Below are 20,961 nucleotides of genomic sequence, written 5' to 3'. Positions count from 1 at the left end.
TTACTGTAAATTTGGAGAGGTCACAGGAGAGCTGCTCTGCCTGACGGCCTAGGGTTGGTCAGAGGTTCGATGGTACAACTGGTGTTTTCCGTTTTATGGGCGTGAGTGGCAGATTTGAGACACCGGCAGCAGCTGAGTCATTAACATATTTTTCACAAGTCCACTGTGATCAACTTACAACTGCATGCACCTCTGAATCAATTGTATCAAGTAGAAATAATTAATCTCAGAGCCACAGTCTCAAACTGCTACTTGCAGGGTTTTTTGTTTTGTTTAAGTGGTGTGAAATTTACTCTACAATCTTCTATTTATGATAGGACTTTGCTTGAGTTCTTACATGGAATCTAGATTGTCTATAGCTGGGAATATTAATGTTCATCACCCACCAGCAGATTTAAATACCAAAACCATTACATATGGTGCATCTGAACTCCATGATATAAGAATTCCCTAATCAAGATCTAAAATCCTGATGTCTGTGTATCGTTGCACTTGTTTAAAATGATTCAGGACTTCAGAAGATTGTAATAACGAGATTTATGGTAAGAACTTTCCTTTGTTAAATCTCTTTCTGCGAGGTACACTGGGCTCCACAAGGATAGACCATTGGGGTGTAGAGTAGGATCTTGATCCGAGGCACCAACAGGCTCAAAGCTTTGACTGTTCCCAGAATGCACAGCGCCGCCTCCTCTATAACCCCGCCTCCCTGCACAGGAGCTCAGTTTTTAGTTAACCAGCCCAATGCAGTAGCAGGAAAAGACAACGGTTAGTAGCCACATACACCACACTCTCACGACAAGAGAAGTGTCGGCGGCTAATGCCATACCAACCCAAAGAAGCGAAGTGCGTCAGGGTGGGCGCCTTGTGGAGCCCAGTGTACCTCGCAGAAAGAGATTTAACAAAGGCAAGTTCTTACCATAAATCTCGTTTTCTGCTGCGGGGTACACTGGGCTCCACAAGGATAGACATTGGGGATGTCCTAAAGCAGTTCCTTATTGGAGGGTACGCACTATAGCGGGCTCAAGAACCCGGCGTCCAAAGGAAGCATCCTGGGAAGCGGCAGTATCGAAGGCATAGAACCTTATGAACGTGTTCACTGAGGACCACGTAGCCGCCTTGCACAATTGTTCAAGGGTCGCACCACGGCGGGCGGCCCAAGAAGGTCCAACAGACCGAGTAGAATGGGCCGTAATGTGAGCAGGAGCCGACAGACCAGCCCTCACATAAGCATGTGCAATCACCATTCTAATCCATCTGGCCAAAGTTTGCTTGTGAGCAGGCCAACCCCGTTTGGATTTCACAAACAGTACAAAGAGAGAATCAGATTTCCTAATAGAAGCAGTTCTCTTCACATAGATACGGTGAGCCCGTACCACATCCAAAGACCTCTCTTTGGGAGACAGATCAGGAGAAACAAGTGCCGCAACCACAATCTCCTGGTTAAGGTGGAACGAGGAAACCACCTTAGGTAAATATCTGGGACGAGTCCTAAGAACCGCCCGGTCACAGTGAAATATCCGATATGGGGAACTACAGGACAAGGCACCCAAATCCAACACTCTTCTAGCTGAAGCAATAGTCAGCAGAAACACCACCTTAAGGGAAAGCCACTTAAGATCAGCTGAGCCAAGAGGTTCAAACGGAGACTCTTGTAACGCCTCCAAAACCACCGACAAGTCCCAAGGAGCCACAGGCGGGACACAGGGAGGTTGGATACGCAACACACCCTGAGTAAAGGTATGCACATCAGGTAAGGTCGCAATTTTTCTCTGAAACCACACCGACAAGGCAGAAATATGAACCTTGAGGGAGGCCAGACGCAGGCCTAAGTCCAGACACTGCTGAAGAAAAGCCAACAACTTGGTCGTCCTAAACTTGGAAGCGTCATAATTGTTAGATGCGCAACTAACAAAGTAAGAATGCCAGACCCTATAGTAAATCCGAGCAGAAGCCGGTTTCCGGGCCCGCAACATAGTTTGAATGACCGCCTCAGAAAACCCTTTAGCCCTCAAGACGGAAGCTTCAAGAGCCACGCCGTCAAAGACAGCCGGGCTAGGTCCTGGTAGACACGGGCCCCGAACGAGGAGGTCTGGGCGTTGTGGAAGTAGAATTGGACGCTCTGACGATAGACCTTACAGGTCTGAGAACCAGTGCCGTCTGGGCCACGCCGGAGCTATGAGAAGCAGAATCCCTCTTTCTTGCTTGAACTTCCGAATTACCCTGGGCAGGAGTGACACCGGAGGGAACACGTACGGCAGCCGAAACCTCCACGGCACCGCCAGCGCATCCAAGAATGCTGCTTGAGGATCCCTTGTCCTTGCTCCGAAGACCGGAACCTTGTGATTGTGTCGAGACGCCATCAGATCTACGTCTGGAAGGCCCCACCTTTCCACTAGGAGTTGAAACACTTCTGGATGGAGGCCCCACTCGCCGGCATGTACGGCCTGACGACTAAAAGTCCGCTTCCCGGAATGAAGATTGCCGATATGGCCGGTAGATGGCGTTCCGCCCAATGTAGAATCCGTGAGACTTCCTTCATTGCCAGACGGCTTCGAGTGCCGCCTTGATTTATGTAAGCCACTGTGATGGCGTTGTCCGACTGCACTTGAACAGGACGGTTCTGAATTAAATGCTGGGCTAGGTTCAATGCATTGAAGACCGCCCGCAATTCCTGAATGTTGATTGAGAGGAGGGACTCCTCCTTGGTCCACTGACCCTGAAGGGAGTGTTGCTCCAGCACCTCGCCCCAACCTTTTAAACTGGCATCTGTCGTCAACAGGACCCAGTTGGATATCCAGAAGGGACGGCCTCTGTACAATTGTTGGTCCTGGAGCCACCAGAGCAGCGACAGACGGACCTCCGGAGTCAATGAGATCATTTGAGACCTGATCCGGTGAGGCAGGCTGTCCAACTTGGCTAGAATCAGCCTCTGGAGGGGGCGAGAATGGAATTGAGCATACTCCACCATGTCGAATGCTGATACCTTGAGGCCCAGCACCTGCATCGCCGAATGTATCGACACTTGCGGACGAGAAAGGAAGCAACGAATCCTGTCCTGAAGCTTCAGGACTTTCTCCTGACACAAGAACAACCTCTGGTTGTGAGTGTCCAATAGCGCTCCCAGATGCACCATGCTCTGAGCAGGGACCAGGGATGATTTCTTCCAGTTGATGAGCCACCCGTGGGCTTGTAGAAACCGGACAGTCATATCCAGATGACGTAGGAGAAGTTCTGGGGAATTTGCCAGGATTAACAAGTCGTCCAGATATGGCAGTATCCTGACCCCTTGACGGCGGAGTACCACCGTCATCACCGCCATGACTTTGGTGAAGACTCACGGAGCTGTTGTTAAACCAAAAGGTAATGCCCCGAAACTGGTAATGGAGGTTGCCAGTCGCAAACCTCGGGTATTGCTGATGTGACGCTGCTATAGGAATATGCAGGTAAGCATCCTGTATATCCAGGGCGACCATGTAGCCCCCAGGTTCCAAGGCCAGAACTATAGAGCGAAGGGTTTCCATACGGAACTTGGAAAACTTCACAAACCTGTTCAATGCCTTGAGGTTGAGAATGGGCCGGGAGGACCCATTCGGTTTCGGGACTAGAAACAGCGGAGAATAGTACCCCCGAACCCTCTGCACAAGAGGCACCTGTACTACGACTCCTGTATCCAGGAGGGTCTGTACCACCGAATGTAGAGTGTTTGCCTTTGTCTGGTCCAACGGGACGTCTGTCCGGCAAAATCGATGAGGGGGTTGGTTTTTGAAGGCTATGGCGTAACCTCGAGTGACGACTTCCCGTACCCAGGCATCTGAAGTGGTCTTCAACCATTCATGGGTTATACCCTAGAAGCTGGCCCCCCATCCTGGGATCCCCCAGGGGGAGGCCCGCCCCGTCATGCGGCAGGCTTATCGGCCTTGGAAGCTGGCTGACGGGCCGCCCAGGCTCTTTTGGGCTTTGGCTTACCAGGTTTAGAAGTGCGGGCCTGCTTGTTGTACGCCTGACCTTTTGCTTTACCTGAAGTGCGAAAGGAAGTACCTTTAGCCTTCGACACAGAAGGAGCGGTACTTGGCAGACAGGCAGTTTTAGCAGTAGTCAAGTCAGCCACAATCTTATTTAAGTCCTCCCCAAACAGAATATCTCCCTTGAAAGGGAGTACCTCCAGGGTTTTTCTAGAGTCCAGATCCACAGACCAGGATCTCAGCCGCATTATCCGGCGAGCCAGGACTGACGTAGTAGAGGCCTTGGCTGCTAGAATACCGGCATCAGAAGCCGCCTCTTTAATATAGCGAGAAGCTGTGACAATATATGACCAGCATTGTCTAGCATGGTCAGAGGAGATTTCAGCTTCTAACTCTAAGGCCCATGTTTCAATAGCCTCTGCAGCCCATGTTGCTGCAATAGTGGGCCTTTGTGCAGCAACCATAAGGGTGTAAATCGCTTTCAGAAAACCCTCCACACTTTTATCCGTAGGCTCTTTTAGAGACGTGACGGTAGTGACAGGTAGAGCTGTGGAAACCACCATCCTAGCCACATGTGAGTCTACTGGAGGAGGCGTTTCCCATTTCTTAGACAGCTCTGGTGCGAAGGGATAGCGCGCCAGCATTTTCTTTTGAGGCAGAAACTTCGTACCCGGGTTTTCCCAGAGTTCCTGACGTATATCCACTATCTGGTTTCTTAGGAGTGATGGATGGCTTGGGATCATCCGTAATCTGTAAAATTAATTTAATAGCCTCCAAAAGATCAGGAACATCCACATGTGAACTACCCTCCCCATCAGCCGTATCCGAGTCAGAACCTGTGGGGTCAGTGTAAGTGCTGTCTTCATCAGACGAGGTGTCGGTGGATTGTGAGGAGATAAGAGCTCGCTTAGAGGACCCCTTGGGCTTAGGCGAGCGATGGTCAGACGTTTTAGTAGTCGGGGACTGGTTCAACTTCTTCAATTGAGCAGATAAATCGTCAGCTCGTGGCGGGTTGGCTGCAGTGACCACATACGGTTGTACCGGCATAGGGGGTCCCATAGGGGGGTGTTGGTTTATTAACTAGCGTATGTAGAAGCGTGGAAAAAGCGGCCCGCGGTAGGTCATTATATACCTCTGTTGCCACAGTCCCACTGGGGGCAAGGAGCCCCCAGAACCAGAGCCCACAGCTGCTATATTTTCCTCATAGGGATCTGTTGCTTCAGCAACACCGGCAGTGTTTTCAGCCCCAGAACCGTTACCCTCAGAAGCAGACATGATATAACTTGCAGTATCAGGTAACACCGTACAATTGTCAGCAGCACAATACCTCTTACCCAAACCCCTGCACTAGCAGAGATAAAAGAGAGATATGGTGACTAAATCACAGAGAAAAATACGTATTAAAGTATATCTTTGTGAAAAATCCTATTTCAATATAATACCTGACGCACCAAGCCCCCTCAGATTATAGAATATAGGGATAGCAAGTTGAGTGAAAGACACGAAATGGACACCACTCAGCTAGCTAATGCACACACAGATAGTCTCAGTTTTTACAATGCAGAGGTTATTACTAACCATAATACTGCACTGGACTAGCTTAGAGATAGAGATATATATGTCAATGGATATAACCCTGCACAGTAAGACCTGGATGTATATCACAGGGTAATTGTACTAGAAAACCCTGACTAAATGCACTCTTTCTTAACTAGCACTGTCTAAAAAGGCAGGTAGAATACTCAAGTGTCATATAAAGTCACAGCACTGACAACCAGGCGGCTTTACACAGGAGGATTTGCCCAAGCAGTCCCAGGAACAGTGAAGCTGAGAGATAATGTCGCCCAGACATTGACAGGGAGTGAGGGAGAGACAGATATGCAGCTCCAGGGCGGGAACATTTGCGGGAAATGGTGCCCTGGGGGAGGGGCTTCATGTCTAAGCCTTATCCCCCTGCTGGCAAAACCACCGGGTACTGTGGGCTACTGAAAATGGTTTAGAGAGAGACCCTGACCTGCACCCATGCCCTGGTGATCTAGTGGGATCGCCTGTACTGCCACAGTGTCCACCGCCAGCGCGCGCGGCCCGCCTCCCACTGACCGAGCCAGATCGCGATAAAGACCGGGTCCCGCAAGTGGGACCCACTCAGCACCTCCCGAAGCGCGGCCACGCGATCCAGGAGAGCCCCCGTCGTGTGTGTCTGACCGTGAAGAAAACCGGAGCCTCCTGCTGTAGTTACCCGGCAACCAGGGCTCGGGAGTGTACAGCGCCGCAGGGGAGAGCTGAAGCTGCAGCAGTGAATGTCTCTCACATTTACACACCGCTGCTGCCCTTGTAGTCTTCACTTTTTTCTTCAAAAAAAGCTCTTTTTAGGGCTGCCTGGAGCAGCCCCTCTGTTAAGTGCCTGCTTACTGCAGCACCAACTACAAAACTGAGCTCCTGTGCAGGGAGGTGGGGTTATAGAGGAGGCGGTGCTGTGCATTCTGGGAACAGTCAAAGCTTTGAGCCTGTTGGTGCCTCTGATCAAGATCCTACTCTACACCCCAATGTCTATCCTTGTGGAGCCCAGTGTACCCCGCAGCAGAAATTTAGTTTGCATCGTGTTGCATGTCCTTTCTGTTCATGTCAATGGATGGACATCTTCTCTGTCTACTTAAAGAATCCAACTACCATCCAAAATGCTGGCTGGGTCTGAATTGTACAGTTCTAGGAAGTAGGGGGGTTAATAGGTGCACTGACTTCCCCTAGTGAAAAGGGTTTGCTGATAATGACTCTTGGGCTACAACTATATCTTGCTCACTTGATTTACACACATGATACTAGGATTATATATCCACATCCATTTCCATCTCATCTTAAACAGTGTAAAGGAGGGTACACACGGAGAGATCCGTTCTTAAATTCTAAGCAATCTGACTAGATTGCTTAGACGTTAAGCGCAGATTTGTGTATAATGCCCCACAGCGATAGCGATGTGCGGCCCCGCACGGTGCTATTACCGGTGCTAGATTGGCCTGCATGCAGGCACAATCTAGCAGGTAGCTCATTTCACCACTGGGTGAAACCCCCCTCGATCAGCACACATCACGCTGTGTGCTGAGCGTTCGTGCTAGATCGCTCGGCACACATCTCTCCCCGTGAGTATGGGGCTTTACATCAGCGTTCCCTTAGGGAATGGGCACCTTCAGTCTCAAAAATAAACTGGGTAACAAAAGGAGGACTCCAGAAGAACTGGTTAGTATTTTCCCCAACACTATTTCTGACTCTTTACCCAATAGCAACAGGGAATGGAGAAAAAAGTTGCTGCGCCTGTGTCAATCACTTATACATTATACCAGACTGGTGTCTTATTCTGAGATTTTACAGTGCAAAAAATGTGTACGTTCGCCTCTATAGGGAGTTATGTGTTACTCTCACAATTAATGAAACAGAAAGAAGAAAAAATAGAGGCGCTCATTTCATTTTGACACTGTAGAAATCTAAATTCATCACAACCAAGGGATAATTAAAATTGAATATTTATTCTTAAATTAAATAAATAAAAAATATACAAAACCACTTTGTTATGCACAGGGTTATATATAAAAATCACAATTGATATTCCCTATTCTCACAAATTTGCCATATATAGAATAAATCGCTCACATGGATTGCTTGTGCTGCTACAGCAAACAATTGAGAAAATGATACACACTAATCAGCTGCCGGCAGTCCGAGTGTATCAGCTGTTGTAACACTGTAGCCAAGACTGTTATAAACCACTATTTGGATGAAGCACAGTTACTGGATAGGAATGCATTTATTGAAGGAAATGAATTACTTCTTGTGGATGTTAGGATGTATAATACTTTGTCTCAACGTTCCAGAAACCAATTGTATGGAAATATTATGTTGAATTACCTCTCCAGTAGGGCTACAGAACCCGAGCGTCCTCAGGTAGATACAAATTGCCCAATGAGCAGTAGATCGGAGGGTCTGTCCATACACTCCGGAATCCCACAGTTGTATGATTCTTCCCCTGGGCGTGCACCGCCCGCTGCAGTGTGTGGGGAGAGACAGGTGTGCGGCTGATTAGATCGAAGCCGCTGTGGGGATCCGGCACTCTGTGATGCTTCTCCAATACTCTCTGGACGTATGCTGTCCGTGAATAATGAGAGGGAGAGAAAATGACGTCCGGCCACTGTCCGTATGCTGAGCTGGTGCTGCGGTTTCGTCCTGTGTTTAAGACGTACACTGTTCGCTCCTATAGCCGGTGAAATGGAGCTGTAGATAGTATCCCAGAGCGTGCGGCCAGTATTTGTGCTTCATCCAAATAGTGGTTTATAACAGTCTTGGCTACAATGTTACAACAGCTGATACACTCGGACTGCCGGCAGCTGATTAGTGTGTATCATTTTCTCAATTGTTTGCTGTAGCAGCACAAGCAATCCATGTGAGCGATTTATTCTATATGTGGCAAATTTGTGAGAATAGGGAATATCAATTGTGATTTTTATATATAACCCTGTGCATAACAAAGTGGTTTTGTATATTTTTTATTTATTTAATTTAAGAATAAATATTCAATTTTAATTATCCCTTGGTTGTGATGAATTTAGATTTCTACAGTGTCAAAATGAAATGAGCGCCTCTATTTTTTCTTCTTTCTTTACCCAATGCCAACTGGAAAAACTATTTCTCTAAACTTAAGAATATTCTGCAGAAACAAGAGTATTGTGTATTGCCGGCGTATTCGCACACGTGATCCATACGCATTGCATTGAATAGTCGTGGGCACGAATAGGCACAGGTAGTTGCTACGATGCGTACGCAGCGATGAGCCTGGCTACATCTGTATACAAGATACTTCCGATGTGTCAAGAACAATCAAGGGGTTTTGATTAGAGACGGGATACCTCCTTGCCTCACTGGATGTGGAATCGCCATACACCAGTATAGGACATAACGCAGCCATCTCAGCAGTACAGTATTTTTTTGAGAATAAAGGTTGAAAATCACTTTCACCAAGTTCATGCTAGACCTATTAGAATTTGCCTTTGAAAAGGAATTACTTCACTTTTGCAGACTCGATCTCCAAATCCATGTTACAGCAATGGAGGCGGTGTGCACACCAACCTTAGCAAAGATCTACTTAGGTTGGTGGGAACGAGAAAACGTCTTCTGTGAAGCCAATGAGTAATTTACAAAGAACATCCAAGTTTGGCTAGGGTATATAGATGATATATCAGTGACGTGTGGTGGGGTGAGGCAGAGCCTTTCCTGTCATAGTAACGTTTGTGCCAGAGGTTAGACTGTATAAAGTATATGAAAAATCCAAAGAATGTTTGAAATATCTTCTTTGCATTATTCTAATAATTTTTATAGCTAAAACTCTGGAGTAAAAAGTCTATGGCAGGTGCTAGTCAGTGCCTTCTGAGCTATTTAGCTCACCACACGTCCCTGCGATATACTGTTAATTTGGAGTGACACTGAATAAAGGCTGATTCAATTTATTGACCATTTGAATGCCAATAACCTCAATCTAAAGCTAACATCAGAAGTGAGTACAACATCAATCTCCTCCTTGGACCTGAAAGTCACCTGACAAAGAGAATGGTGAGCTTGCAATAGATTTATTTATGAAAACCACAGCTACGAATAGATTAATCCACAACACTAGCTGCACTTTCCTCCCAACATTAGGACTATTCCTAAAGGGGAGTTTATATGGTTACGTAGGAACTATTCATATTTAGATATAATTCAAAAGAAAAAGTAAAGAATTTAGGGTAAGACTACAAGAGAGGCTACTGTCATCAAAGTATTAAGAACATATTTCACACTTCTAAAATTAGCAGGGACAACCTGATTTTTAACACTCTCAAACTAAGGAAGTCACCTGGAATCAAGTGATGATTCCTGGGTAATTTCTCCCAGGGATGGCAAGAAATATCTTGCTTGACACAGAACTCCTCTGCTTAGTGACTAGGATCTTGTCAACAATCTGGAAGTGAGACTGACCACGAGGTGGCTTGGGTATCAAAATCTTTCAGATATGTTGGTTAAAAGTCATTTTTTGAAAAACAACCACCCAAGTCATGTAAAGTAAAGGGCTCGTACCCATGTGAGGCCTGCCAGTTTATGCCAAAAACCACCAATAATACTATGCACTGTTCTTATTATTAAGAATTACATTAATCTCAGACGGGGTTATATATTGCTTCGAATGCAATATGAAATATAAATGCATGACGTCTAGAGCACTCAAAATGAGCGTACTTAAACATATTGGCAGTATCGGGAACATTTTGTATCCGATCTTGAAAAAATGACGAAGATCCCACCAGTGGCAAGACATGTACTGTATATTCTAAACATGGGAACCGTTATAATAAGCCCAAGAGTATTTGGCTTGGAAAGGGTGAGACTTGGGGTAAAAGGAGGCGATCTGACAACAAGAGAGAAAATGGGGCGTCTCAATGAGAACTTTGGGGCTTTTCACTTAACCCCTATGATAGCAAATACCCCTCCTTCTTTTTTTTTTTTTTTTCTTTTTTTTTTTTCTTCATCTGTGTAGACCCTACACTAAATGTGTATGTGTAAAATAAATAAATATATATATATATATATATATATATATATATATATATATATATTTAATAGCCTTGTGACTCTGTGCCTGGCGTTCTAAGCTGGGAGGAGTCACAGGGCTGGGTGCAGTTAGCAGCTCCTGCCCTGTCCCAGCACACCACTAGCAGAATGGGAGCAGCAGCCACAGAATCCCCCCACCATCCCCAGTGACAACCCACCAGTGGATGGACACCACACAGTGCCTGTTAACCATGCACCTCTCCCTAGGTTTACCCACCAAAATAGCCACCTACACCCCAAATCAACCCCCCCTCCACAAAACCCCAGCCAGTACCCAGAGGCAGCCAGCAGCCCCAGAGCCGATGTCCGCACAACGGACGAGCACACACTGCACACCCTCACCCCACATCTCCCAACACCCCCTCCGCACAGGCCCAGCTCCTACTTGCAGCCGCGCCACACACGCTGCCTGGGACCCGCCGTCCGCCACACAGACGAAGACGCAGCCCAAACCACCGATCCTCCCCTCCGCACAACACCAGCACCCCCTCCTACCTGCAGCTGTGCCACACACACGCTGCCCGGGACCAGCCGTCCGCCACACGGACAAAGACGCACGCCGCAGCCCAAACCACCGATCCTCCCCACAAGCCCAGCACCCCCTCCGACCTGCAGCCGCGCCACACGCACACTGCCCGGGACCTGCCACCTGCAACACGGACGTAGACTCACTCCGCAGCCCACACCACCGATCCTCCCCACAACACCAGCACCACTTCCTACATGCAATGCGCCCCACAGTGCCAGCTATACAGTGCCCCCACAGTGCCAGCTAGACATTGCCCCCACAGTGCCAGATATACAATGCCGACACTGTGCCACTCTGCCTGAGGTAAAAAAGGGGTCTCCCTGTGTAACCCCTGGCAGCAGAGATTACAATACATCCACATCCTTCCCCCCCGATTGTCCTTACATACGGAACTTATTACTCTCCCTACCCGTACCACACCCATCTCTCCTCCACCCACGCACCCGTCCCTTCCCCACCCATGCACCCACACCGCCCCTGCACCACCACCCTCATCCGCTGCTCCCACCTGCGACTACTCCCGACCCCCTCCCCCCCGCACACACACACACACACACACCCTTCCCCCACCTGTGGCACCCACACACTGGCCCCTCCCTCACCTGCAGCACCCACGGACCCCCTTCCTCATCCGCTTGCCTTCCGTAATGTGTAAAATGGTAATTTAGTGTATCAAGGCCATTGCAGTGTGTGGCATAATATGGTGTAGGGGGCATTACTGTGTGGGGCTTATTATGGTGGATTTTTTTTTTTTTTCCTGTGGTGCCGGTGATCTGTTGGTCCAAGGGCACCAACCTGGGTGTGAGGTCATCTTCTTTTTTTTTTCACGCAAGTCCACGCCCATTTTACAGAAATCACGCACATTTTAACAAGGCCACTCCCCTTTGCCATGCATGCACACAATTTTTATTTCTTTTTTATATGTGGGGTTTTTCTTTTTCTTTTTTTATGTCAATGGGGGGGGGGGGGGGGGGGACACACATTTTTAAGACTCCCACTGGGGTCCAAAATGGCTACAAACGGCTCTCAGGTAATACTCCACATAATATAAATATTAAACCCCAGGAAGGCGTGCAGGAGTTAAGGGGCGTAGCCCCTTGCGACTGTGTGAAGAGCGCCCGTAGGGCGCGATGAACCACCTAGTGTGTATGTATGTATGTATGTATGTATGTATGTATGTGTTTGTGTATATAATGAAGAAATGCTTTACAGTGAACCTTAATGAAGTTATATAAGTGCTACTCTGCTCTCTGGTTATCATCCAGCACAGGCTAGAAGTGCCTGGTCTTGGGCTAGCACACTAAGGTGCAACGTGTTCCTTCTATTTTCTTCCCAGCTTTCGTAATAGCAGTAGAGTAAACCGAAATGCACACAGTAGCTGTCACCACATAATTCATTACTATATGAACATCTTTAAGCTGAATGGGCCTGAATTTCAAAGAGAGCTGACTGATTATGCCGCCTTGCCCAGTATAATGCTTTGGGAGACTATATTTACTGTAGTCTTTTGCTAGTGGGTCAAAGGGGAAAAGAATGGCATATTAGTTGCAGGAAAACAAAGCAAATGGTGCATGGCCTACATCACAAAACTTACCCGGAAAGGCTAAAAGATCTTAACATGTATAGTATGGAGGAGAGAAGGGAAAGGGGAGACATGATAGAAACTTTCAAATATACCAATGGTTTTAACAAAGTTCAGGAGGGAAACATTCTTCAAAGGAAGAGAAGTATTAGAACTCGAGGACATACACTGAAACTGGAGGGAGGCAGGTTCAGGGGAAATTTAAGGAAAAATGATTTCACAGAAAGGGTAGTGGATAAGTGGAATAGCCTCCCATCAGAGGTGGCAGAGGCTAAGACTGTAGAGCAATTTAAACATGCTTGGGATAGGCATATGAATATCCTTACAAAGAATTAAGGTTCAAAAAGGGTTGAGATTACCTAAAGCAGGGGTGTCAAACTCAAATTCATCGGGGGCCGCATCAGCAGTTTGGTCCCCATCAAAGGGCCGGTTGTATCTGTAGGTCTATGTGTCCACTCTTTATTATCATAAATTAATGTCACTGCATTCAATTATTACTGTTTTTTGTAATAATGTAAGTAATAACTAGCTCTGAAAGCAGAAACATAGTCAGAATAATGACAAGTAGATATTCAAATGTACAATTATTGTACAATGTATTGAAAAATGTTTTTTGGTAACAAACATTAATTTTTTTTTTAAACATACAAATATTGCCAAACACTGTTTATTAAACATATGGAAAACACAAGGCCATCTGCCCCCTTTTATAGTGCCCAGCCATCTGCCCCCTTTTATAGTGCCCAGCCATCTGCCCCCTTTTATAGTGCCCAGCCATCTGCCCCCTTTTATAGTGCCCAGCCATCTGCCCCCTCCATTTACTTTACTTACCTTTTACTTCTTTCTTTCTTTTACTTCTTTCTTCTTGCTCCTCTCCGCGGCGTCCGCGCGCTCCTCTGATCCCTGGAGATGTCGGGCGGACGTCACGTGATGACGTCACGTCCGACACCCAGGGAGCAGTGCGGGGCAGGAAGAAGTCGGGCCAGGTCCCGGAAGGTAAGTAAATTTTATTTTTATTTTTTAACTTGAGCCATTTTTAAAATGAATTTACTCCGTGCAGGCACGGAGTAAATTCATTGAAAAAAAGAAAGGGGAGGCTGCAAGGCTGGCGGCGGCACCGCGGGCCATCAGACGAGGTCTGGCGGGCCGGATTTGGCCCGCGGGCCTTGTGTTTGACACCCCTGACCTAAAGGATAAAAAATGGGCAGACTAGATGGGCCAAGTGGTTCTTATCTGCCGTCAAATTCTATGTTTCTATGAGCATTAGTATTAATATCTGGTAAAAGATAAATGTCTAGAGTTACAATTATTAGCAAAGTATGAGTTTATTGTTTTAGTTTCCTGCTAAACAGCCTGTTATGGATAGTGGGAGCATGTGCTCCATTAAATACGATGGCTGCCAGGACAAGATTGAAATTTCAGAATTGTCTGACTAAAACTATTTTTCTACCTATGGAAAATGCATCCTAAAATCGTATCTCTGAAGAAACTGTAGATGGATATATACGTTGTGGTAAGAACTTACCGTTGATAACGGTATTTCTCCTAAGTCCAACAGGATAACAGTGGGATATGATGAAGCAACAGTGGATTGGCACCAATCGATCAAAGCTTTCCGGCCTCCCAGCATGCAACAGACCTGTCCATATATCCCCGCCTCCTGGCTCAGGCAAATCAGTTGTATTCCAAAGCACAAGGCAGGAGCATTATGTAGAGCCCTAATCAGGCGAGAAGAACACACGTGCACATCCTTCCGTACAAGAAGGAAGAAGTTAGTGAGTAAAAGGATCCTCAAATCGGGTGCGTCAGGGTGGGATCCCTGTGGAGCCTGTGGACTTAGGAGAAATACCGTTATCAACGGTAAGTTCTTACCATAATGTATATTTCTCCGGCAGGATCCACAGGTTATCCACAGGATAACAATGGGATTTCCCATAGCAATTTAGTGGTGGGGACGCTCCTGATCGGACAGGAGAACCCTTCGCCCGAATTCAGCGTCATGAGAGGCAAAGGTATCCAAGGCATAATGGCCCTCATTCCGAGTTGATCGCTTGCTGCCAATTTTCGCAGCGCAGCGATCAGGTAAAAAAAGGCAAAACTGCGCATGCGTACGGGCCGCATTACGCACGCGCGAAGTATTTTCACACAAAACTATGCAGTTTTACACAAGGCCGAGCAGCGCTTTTCTGTCGCTCTGTTGATCGGTGAGTGATTGACAGGAAGTGGGTGTTTCTGGGTGGTAACTGCCCGTTTTCAGGGAGTGTGCTAAAAAACGCAAGCGTGACAGGTAAAAACGCAGGAGTGGCTGTCTGAACGCAGGGCGTGTTTGACGTCAAAGCAGGAACTAAACGGAGTGAAGTGATCGCAAGGTAGGAGTAGGTTTGGAGCTGCTCAGAAACTGCATGAAAATTTTTACGAGCAGTTCTGCTAACCTTTCGTTCGCGCTTCTGCTAAGATACACTCCCAGAGGGTGGCGGCCTAGCGTGTGCACTGCTGCTAAAAGCAGCTAGCGAGCGATCAACTCGGAATGAGGGCCAATGTCTGATGAATGTGTTAATGGAAGACCATGTGGCTGCCTTACATATCTGTTCTGCTGAAGCACCACGCTGTGCTGCCCATGAGGGACCTACCATACAAGTAGAGTGAGCAGAGACATTAGCTGGAACAGGGAGATCAGCCTGAGCATATGCTTCTGAAATAGTCATCCAAAGCAATCTTGCCAGCGTTTGTTTACTAGCAGGCCATCCTCTCTTGTGAAATCCGTAAAGAAGGAAGAGAGAATCTGTCTTTCTGATGGCACTGGTACGATCCATGTAGATACTTACTGCCCGGACCATGTCCAGCGATGCATCTCCCGCAGAAAGTCCCGGTACCTGAAAAGCCGGGACTACAATTTCTTCATTAAGGTGGAATTTAGACACCACCCTCAGAAGATACCCAGATCTAGTTCTTAGAACTGCTCTATCTGGATATAAAATCAGAAATGGGGAACGACATGACAATGCCCCTAAATCTGATTCTCTTCTAGCTGATGCCATAGTCAGTAGAAAGAGCGCTTTAGCTGTCAACCAGTTAAGATCCACTTTATTAAGTGGTTCAAATGGGGCAACTTGAAGGGCTTTCAGGACTAAACATAAGTCCCACGGCACTGTAGGCGGAACAAACTGAGGTTGAATGCGCAGCATTCCCTGGAAAAAAGTACGTACATCCTGTAAATTGCCTTTTTTTTTTTTACTTTTTTTTTTTTTTTTGGAACCATACAGTCAGTGCCGACACCTTCAAACCTTTATCCATTCCTGCCTGAAGGAATGCTAAGACCCTGGAAACTATGAAAGATTTAGGGTCCACCTTTCTTTCACTGCACCAATGAATATAGGTTTGCCATATTCGGTGATAAATATGAGCTGAGGAAGGTTTCCTTGCTCTGAACATTGTTTGAATTACCTGTTGAGAGAATCCTCTTGACTTCAGGATAGAGGGTTTCAAGAGCCACGCCGTCAAAGACAGTCGATCCAGCTGTCTGTGATAACAAGGACCTTGCGTCAGTAGGTCTGGACGTTGAGGGAGCAGAAATGTAGCATCCATCGACATTCTCTGCAGATCCGTATACCAATGCCTTCTGGGCCAAGCTGGAGCTATTAGTATCACGGCACCCTTTCCTTGCTTTCTTTCTCACCACCCTGGGTAATAGAGTGGTTGGAGGGAACACATAAGCCAGATGAAAGTCCCATTTCACCGACAAGGTGTTCACAAAGATCGCTCTGGGATCCTTTTGTTCTTGACCCGTATGCGAGCACTTTGTTGTTCATGAGATCTATCTCTGGCATCCCCCATTTGTCTACTAGAGTCTGGAAGACCTCCAGGTGTAGAGCCCATTCGCTTGCTTGAATGGTGTGTCGACTGAGAACGTTCCAGGGAAGCAGACTAACACTGCGGACAAGGCTGGATGATGTTCTGCCCACTTTAGTATGTGACTTGCTTCCTTCGTTGCTTTTTGGCTACGCGTTCCTCCCTGATGGTTGAGGGACGCTACCGCCGTTGCATTGTCCGAGTAGATCTGGACTGGTTTTCCTCGAATGTCCTTTGCTTGAATCAGTGCCATGTATATGGCCCGAAGTTCCACTACATTTATTGGCAGGCAACTTTCTTCTTTGGTCCATCGCCCCTTGAAACGCAACCTTCCAGACACTGCTCCCCAGCCCTGGAGACTGGCATCTGTTGTCAGAATTTCCCAATCTGATATCCAAAAGGGTCTCCCCTTGTCCAGATGCGACGTCTGTAGCCACCAGGCTAATGACATTCTTTCTTTTATCGAAAGTACCATAGTCTGTGTTTTTTATCGTCTGATGTAATCCATTCCATTTGGCAAGAATTAGCCGCTGCAGAAGCCTTGAGTGGAATTGTGCATACTCCACCATGTCAAATGTTGACACCATCAAACCCATCACTCGCATTGCTGCATGAATGGATGCTGTTTGACTGTGTAGCAAGTCTTGAATCCTTGACTGAACCTTGGATATCTTGTTCAGAGGTAAAAATACTCTCTGCAGACCTGAATCCAGTACAGCCCTCAAGTGAGTCATCCGTTGTGATGGAATTAGAGACAGTTTTAGCCACCCGTGCCTCTGCAGACATTATTGCCTGTTGGAGATGACATAGGAGCAATTCCTGTGACTGTGCCAGGATTAAAAGATCGTCGAGGTATGTAAAAATTCTTATCTCCTGCTGGCGGAGATAAGCTGCCATAACCATCATAATCTTGGTAAATACTCTGGGGGCTGTGGCTAACCCAAAGGGTGGAGCCAGGAACTGAAAATGCTGTTAGAGGATAGCGAACCTGAGAACACGGAGACAGTGCTATAGGAACATGTAGGTAAGCATCCTGTATATCCAGGAATACCATATCCCCTGGCACCATGGCGAAGACTATGGAACGTTATGTCTCCATGTGAAACCAAGGTACTCAAATGCATTTGTTTAGCATTTTGAGACTGAAAATGGGCCGAAATGACCAATTTTGGCTTCTGAACCAAAAACAGGTTGGAGTAAAAACCCTGTCCTCGTTGTGCAGGGAGGACTGGAATGACTACTCCTGACTGAAGCAATTTCTGAACTGCTGCTTGCAAAGCCCTGGCCTTCGTCTCTACCTGAGACTGGCTGGTACAAAAAAACGTTCGAGGAGGGTGCTTGTTGAGTCTTGAAGTCCCGAGTATACGGGACGAAACGCGTTGACGTCATCCCTGTTGATTGAGCTGATATCCCTGAACCACGGATCGTTACAGTGCTTCAGTTTGAGCTATCTGTGGCTGCTTTCAACTGATTACAGCAACTACCATCATCTGCATGCTGAGCCGGGCCATACGAACAGCAGCGGAGGGTTGATTTGGCTCCACATTACCCTACACGTGTGGGTGGCAGTGTGCTGTAAGCGGCGGCTGAAAAAAGCCAATATGATCAGTGCGGGAGTCTCCAACGGGAGAAAAGGTGTGCCATCCATCCCGCGTGTCAGAATTGGTCACTGACCTAATCATTACTAGTGGCATTGTGGAGCTACATATAGGGTGAACATACACTGGATAATACATAGTCATTTTTGGTATTTGCTTATCCCGCTGGATCGGGCAAATTACCTATTTGAACTGTCTCTGCACCGGGACGCCGGCAGCAGGTGAATAATTACTGCTACAAATTGACTACATAGCAGGACTGTCATTTCACAGCGTGTGTGCTCACTGATTGTAGCAATCCTTCTGCTATTTAATATCAATACGTGGCTGCCGTTATTGAAAGGAATAACACTGTTGCTATTTAGTATCCAATGCGCTGAGTCTATTAGAATCTTGGCTCTGGCCCCGAATGGATTTTTGATATTCAGATCCGTTTTTGATTTATATAATAATTTTATTATCAGTATAGTTTCTTTTACAATTGCTGTTAAATTTGTATTCACTTTTATATTAACTCCAGTAAAAATCTTTTATTAAAAAGCAAGTTTCTCAATTGTTCAATGAATTCAAACATATTCTCTACACACAGGGATCAACAAATGATTAACAATTATTGTCAGTACATCAAGTGCATATAATTTGTTGGTTTTCTATCTTGAAGGGGAAAACATAACCTAGAGATACTGCTACCTGCACCCAAACATCTGTTGTAGGCTGCTGCCAGATCTGTGTAAACTGAAGAAGTCGGGCTCCCTACCCCGGGGTCCCCCAGGAGGAGGCCCGCACCATCAGGCTGATGGCTTGTCTTCTGCTTTGATTTGGAAGCCAGCCCTCTGGTAGCCCAATGCTTTTTTGACTTACCAGACTTGTTGTATTGGGGCTGCTTGCGATCCCTTTTTCCCCATGCTGTTCCTTGAGACCAAAAGGGCCGAAAAGCCGGAACTTTAGGTTTGAAGTTGTATGTGGAAGGAAACTTGACCTTTTTGGAGTCTGCTTCTGACTCCAGAATATCTGCCAATTCTTTAACAAAAAAAATATTTCCAGAAAAAGGCAAAGATTCCAAAACCACCTTAGATTCTGAATCGGCTTTCCACGTACGTAACCAAACTGCTCTGCGAGCAACTATTGTTGAAGCTGATGCCCTGGAGGCAATAGTATCCATATCTAATGCTGCTTCTTCCAAGAATATTGCAGCCTGTTTTATATGAGCTATATGGGATTTTTGCTCTCTAGAAGCTACAGAAAAATCTCCCTCCAATGTATCGGCCCAGGCAGCCGCTTTCTTTTTTCCATCCAAGCTGAAGCCATGGCTGGCCTTATGACTGCCCCAGACAGGGAAAATATAGTTTTTAGAAACCCATCCACTCTCCTATCTGTGACATCATTTAATGATGTTGAATGCAAAAGTAATATAGATTTTTGCACTAATCGAATCACATGCGTATCTACTTTAGGAGCCACCTCTTTTTAAACAATCCCCAGCTGGAAGAGGATAATTGGAATACCATTTTTTTTTTTTTTTTTGGGAATTCTAATCTTCTTATTGGGTGTGGCCTAAGCCTTTTCCATGATCTCAGCCAGCTGATCTGACCCTGGAAACTCTATTCTAACTGTTTTGGGACGTTTAAACACAGGTGCCTTGGTTTTTAACACCGGCTCTGCTGAATCCTCTAAGGATAGAATGGCTTTCATTGCTTTAATTAACTTGGCTATATCCACTGAGCTCTGAGCTCTTCTTCCTCTTCGTATGCAGAAGTAGAATTAATTGAGCTTTCATATTCCGATGAATCCTCCTCCTGCCTCATATGTAGCCTGTGAAGGTGAAGATTTACTTGCCATCAGTTTATCAGCTTGTTTCTTTTGAGAAGCTGCTGGTGGAATTGATATACCGTAGGTAGGGAGCTGCATGTATAAGTTAATAGTGTAACCTATTCCTGGTACAGAAGCTTTAGCAATTATCTGTGCAGCTATACCGGATAAGGTCTGTGCAAACATAGGGGGTCATTCCGAGTTGTTCGCTCGTTGCCGATTTTCGCAACGGAGCGATTAAGGCAAAAATGCGCATGGTTCGCAGTGCGCATGCGGTTAGTATTTTACCACAAAACTTAGTAGATTTACTCATGCCCGAACGAAGATTTTTCATCGTTGAAGTGATCGTAGTGTGATTGACAGGAAGTGGGTGTTTCTGGGCGGAAACTGGCCGTTTTCTGGGAGTGTGCGGAAAAACGCGGGAGTGTCTAGAGAAACGGGGGAGTGGCTGGTGGCTGGGCGTGTGTGTGACGTCAAACCAGGAACGAAACGGCCTGAGCTGATCGCTATTTGTGAGTAGGTCTGAAGCTACTCAGAAACTGCTAAGAAATTTATTTTTGCTATTCTGCGAATCTTTTGTTCGCAATTCTGCTAAGATACACTCCCAGAGGGCGGCGGCTTAGCGTGTGCAATGCTGCTAAAAGCAGCTAGCAAGCGAACATCTCTGATTCGCCCCCATAGCCCAAGGTGGATCCATCTGTACCTGACATACAGGAATCTGCCTTGTACTTTGCTGACAACTAAAACAATTTGCACATAAACCATCCCGAACCAGTCCTGAGAGGATAATACAGTTTTGCAAGACAAACATGATATGAGTGTTGGTGTTGCTGTGAGTGTACCTTCCTCACCTTTGCCGCTCTTAGACATGATAAATAATCAGCACTTTCACAGTGTACTACACACTTTGTGACTAATCACTTTAAAGTTTCTAAAGTGACATACAGTCTGACCCTACCCATGCACCAGCATTGAGGATCAGAAACACAAACAGACATATAG

The 20,961-nt window shown here is 46.5% G+C and overlaps 1 protein-coding gene across 8 annotated transcripts in view; it reads left to right on the top strand.

Annotated features, from left to right (window-relative positions):
* FAM219B (family with sequence similarity 219 member B) overlaps window positions 1-20,961 on the top strand; it is a 79,219-nt gene that overhangs the window by 43,261 nt on the left and 14,997 nt on the right. The gene's annotated exons all lie outside the window — the stretch shown is intronic.

Source organism: Pseudophryne corroboree, chromosome 6 (genome assembly GCF_028390025.1).
Source record: "Pseudophryne corroboree isolate aPseCor3 chromosome 6, aPseCor3.hap2, whole genome shotgun sequence".
Taxonomy (NCBI): domain Eukaryota; kingdom Metazoa; phylum Chordata; class Amphibia; order Anura; family Myobatrachidae; genus Pseudophryne; species Pseudophryne corroboree.
The sequence above is the reverse complement of the archived record's forward strand: the minus strand, read 5'-3'. Positions and strand labels throughout refer to the sequence as shown.